Genomic DNA, 4,592 nt, shown 5'->3' on the forward strand with positions numbered 1-4,592 from the left:
ATATTCTGCCTCTAGGGAACATAGATTTAAAAATCTAAATGAGATACCACATGTGCCCAATAGTAGGAGCTACTACATATCACCTGAATGATTCTCATAAAATGAAGGAAAGAACCTCAGCGCTTTGATGGTGTGAAGAAAAATAATCCTTCCTGGATATGCAGTGAAGACAGGCATGGGGGAAAAACTCCATCTATAAAAAGTTATTTTCTATAATTGATGTAGTTAGTTTTCTGGAATAAGAGCTGAACTGAACAGAACCAAACTGTTGAATCCATGGCAGTCAGTGAAGCAGGAGGCATAACCTGTAGGTGCCCTTTCTCCTCCGGGATTCCTTTCAGGATCTGGAAAAGTGGGTGAGGAAAAGGACGGCATCTTCTCCCTTCAATTAAGGCACCCGCATCGGCAACCCAGGAATGTACGATGAGAAGAAAAACGACAACAACGTTTTTTTCCAACACCTATACCCAAAGCTATAGTGGAGTGTCATTGTGTTTACTTTTCAAAGGCTGGAGGGCTTGTTCTTTGTAATTGTTCTGGGGAAAGATTGGAACTACGGATAGCTTTACCCTCGGTATACATTTGGGCTGATAGTGGGTGGGGCCAGAGAGTGCTAAATCCTATTCACAGAAATGAAAGGGGCTGGGAAAGAAAAGTGTGAGCAGTCATTCTCCAGAATAGACCCCGGAGAAATGCAAGGACACTTTATCAGGTTCCCTGCATTTTCCTCTCCAAAGAATTCTATGGGACATTGTGGTTTAAGTGACGTGCACCAAAGCCGGTACCTAGCTACATTAAGCCCTGGTGGGATTGCTTGGCTTGCTCTCTGCCGGAAGCTTTCCGTCTGTACATGCTAGTTCCTCTCTTCCCAAATGAATTCTCCCTAGAGGCATCAGGGAACGTTTTCTCTAGGGGCTCCCTTTTCTAATTTTTACCTCTTGCCTTTTGTAAAATACTCAGGTCCTTTAAGCCATTTCACAGTGTGAGATTGAATTACATTGTGAGTTGTGTGGGGGTTTTTTCTGGTCCTTCTTTGGTGTTACTAATTGAATGGCAACCCCCAAGTAGAGATTTTCTCGAGTTCTGAGATCTATGGACGTCCACATCAAATTTTGAAAAAAAAAATACCTCGGGTTCTTAATAGAGTTCTCTACTTTCTCAGCATGCCTCTCTTACACGTAATTAATAAAGTTTTGGTAGTTGTTTAAATAGATTAAATGTCACACTTTAAATTGAAAGAGAAGGGTCTGCCTAACTGGCCTATTTTTCATCTGTGATTTAGAAAAAGGCGAGATTAGCATGGATATTGCATTTTCAAGGACCTCACCACTATTAAATAGACTGTTAAGTGCATTTTATGGCTGAAGAGTCTGTTCCCGGTTCAGTCTACAAGACGTGCTAAGTTCATCTCTACCTGCTACATTGAACATTCACTGACTAAAATACTTTCTGTGGATGTAATACCTATGCTCTGTATCTTTTAAGTACATAACTCTAAATATTTTAGGACTAGTAAAACGTAACTCAATAAAAGTCCCCAAAATATCTGTTGTCCCTCAAGACGTATTTATTCAATGAAACTCCCTCTGTTCCATTAGCACCTGCATATCACAAGGTGACCAGATGCTGAAAAATAACATAAGCACTCAGAAAATGAGATTGCAAGTCTTATTTAAACCAAAAAGGGCAACAATAGCTGGTTTCGAGGCTCTGAAAGGAGTGGTTTATAGGCTTATGTTTTAATAAACAGAACAGATATGTTATCATTTATTCTCACTCCAATTTAGGCCAACTTTAGCATTTGTTGTTGTTTTTGAAGGAATTTCTGCCTGTTTACCTTTTTATGTAGGTGATTTTTTTAACACAAAAGAAAATGTCAATAAATGAACATGAGATGAATTTATACTCATATAAATTCAGAAATTATTTTTCTGCATCTCTCTTTCATTGTAGTTTATAATCTATTGTGCTGTGCTAGCAAACCCAAAAGAAGTAAGTCTGTTAAAGGAGAATTCTGTTAGTAGCACTACTTACATGGTTTTGCTCATGTGGCATGAACTTTGATTTTAATTGTTTGGTAGACCATCTAATCCAGATCCATGCACGGTTTGCTTTTTTTCTAAAAACACAGAACTGTATTTTTACTTTTTTGTTAATCCTCGCCCTAGGATATTTTTACATTGTTTTGTTTTTTGTTTATTTGTGTGTGTGTGTGTGTGTGTGTGTGTGTGTGTGTGTGTGTGTGTTTTAAGAAAGAGTGGAAGAGGGCCGGCCAGTGGGGGTGGGGGGGAAGGGGAGAGGGGGAGAGAGAGAGAGAGAGAGAGAGAGAAACATCCATGTGAGAGAGATACATTGATTGGGTGCCTCCCGCACATGCCCCGCCTGGGGCTGGGCTGGAACCTGCAACCCAGGTACATGCCCTTGAACGGATATCAAACCTACAACCCTTCAGTGTGCGGGCCGATGATCTAACCACTGAACACACAGACCAGGGCCATGCCTGGTTTTAATTAAAAGGATTCTTTTCTTTTTTTATTGAACTTTAGAGAGAGGGGAAGGGAAAGGGAGAGACAGAGAAACATTGAGCAACCAGGGCATGTGCCCTGACCAGGAATGGAACTGGCAACCTTTTGGTGCACCTGATGATGCACAAGCAACTGAGCCACAGTGGTCTGAGCTAAAAGAATTGTTTCATTCAGAACTATCTGTACCAAAAAGATCCCCTTAAGTGGGGGTAAAAGACGATCTTTTCTGAGGGTTCTCAATAGCTCAGACATGCATCCTAAGCATTTAAGCCTTTTCAACTTTAACTTTCCGTGAGGAAATTCTACTAACCACTCTAAATTTAGAAGAAAATTTTCATTTGGTTCTTTTTCCTTCCTGCCACAAATGATATAGACCTTACCATTCTGCCTAGTTGGCATTATTATAATCATCCTTCTATACTCTCATTCCACTTTGCTAATACCTCCCATAGATAGTACCTCATCTAATTCATTCCTCCTCGTGTTGTAGTTAGTTAGACTCATCCTGGCCTGCAACTAGATGTTAAACTTCTTAAGAGGAGAGTGTATGTCTTATTCTTTTCTACATCCTTTACAATTTTCAGCACAGTATTTTGAACCAGTGGGTTTACAATAAACATTTCCTGAATTAATTTAAAAATTCATTAACCAATCAGTTATAATGAAGACTATATTGGTTAAAGACTAAGAAGAGCTGCTGGAGAACTGCTCAATTCCCAGTGGGACCAACAAAAATAATTTTAATAAATTTGACAGTATATTTGATTTTTCAAAATGTCCCAAAAGGAAAAATCTTCCAGACTCATTTGAACTCTTTATTTCAGACCATGCAACAATGTCTTTTATTATGTATGGGTTTTTCAAAATTATTCCTCAATCTGTCTATACACAGGCAAAAATAAGTGTACTGCTTAACATATCATTGCGTAGAGAAAGGAAAATTATCCTTAGAACATGCTTAACCAAGAGTCTGCTTTATTTACTGACCTCCAAGAATATGAAGATAAATATGACAGACAGACTGTCCCTATCGGAGCCTTCCTTCACCACCATTTGATAACTCCTCTTCAGGCCCAGATCAGCAGCACATTTCTTGCCAACAATCATTAAATGTTCAAAAAGACTTTCATCATCATCTTCTGCTACAGAAATCTGGGATATATGCTTCACCAGAAAGTGTGATGGCGCTTGAGGGGAAATGTCATAGAAAGCATGGCACTGGTCATCCCCAAAAGTGATTTTTGCTGGGATGTCCTTGAGAATGATCTTCCTGAAGATTGGGTCAATGCCAGGCCAGGTAGCCTAAGCCTTGGCGATCTCATCTGCCACCGAGTTACCCCTCCTGCACAGCCACCAGCTAAACATTTTATAAAGCAATTTTGACTAAGTTATTTGTGACTTGATCAATTATGTATTCTACAAATACACGAAGGCTAGGTTTCTTTCTTCTTCTTCTTTTTTTAATGGTGCACTGAGACTAGATAAACTTGATCATTCAAACTCCCATTTTACTTTTCTCAGAATTGCCTGAATTCTTTCTGTAGTCTTTTCTTTACTTGGTTGGGATGTAACCTTTACAGTTCTTAACTACAAGAGCAGTAAGGCTGCAAAATTGTCAAGTTCTCTTGACCCCAAATCAGGAATAAGCTTTGTTTGCAAAAGGTTACTGTGGCTTTAAGCACTACTGTGGATTTAAGAGCACAAAACAGGAAGTCGGTGGTTCTAATCCTGATGCTACTACTAGGTACTGACTGTGTTACTTTATCTAAGACACTTTATCTTTCTGACCTCGGTTTTCTTACTTAGGAAACTGGAGGGTTTTGTACTAGATAATCTCCAAAGTTCCACCAATTCTTAAAGTCCTATAAATGTATTACAAATAACATTAGTACTTATTTTTTAACTAAGTAGCCTTTTATTGGAAAAAGTAATGTGTGCATGTGGTAGATTTAAAATGGACACAGCTCTGGCCAGGTAGCTCAGTTGGTTAGAGTGTCCTCCCCATACGCCAAGGTTGTGGATTCAATCCTGGGTCAGGGCACATACAAGAATCAACCAATGCATGCA

General features: G+C 39.2%; 1 pseudogene; it reads right to left on the reverse strand.

The window, feature by feature from the left end:
- Positions 1 to 3,504: 3,504 nt before the first annotated feature.
- Positions 3,505 to 3,890, reverse strand: LOC132229752 (adenosine 5'-monophosphoramidase HINT1-like; annotated as a pseudogene).
- Positions 3,891 to 4,592: the final 702 nt, after the last annotated feature.

This window comes from Myotis daubentonii, chromosome 3, assembly GCF_963259705.1.
Source record: "Myotis daubentonii chromosome 3, mMyoDau2.1, whole genome shotgun sequence".
In the NCBI taxonomy this organism is placed as follows: domain Eukaryota; kingdom Metazoa; phylum Chordata; class Mammalia; order Chiroptera; family Vespertilionidae; genus Myotis; species Myotis daubentonii.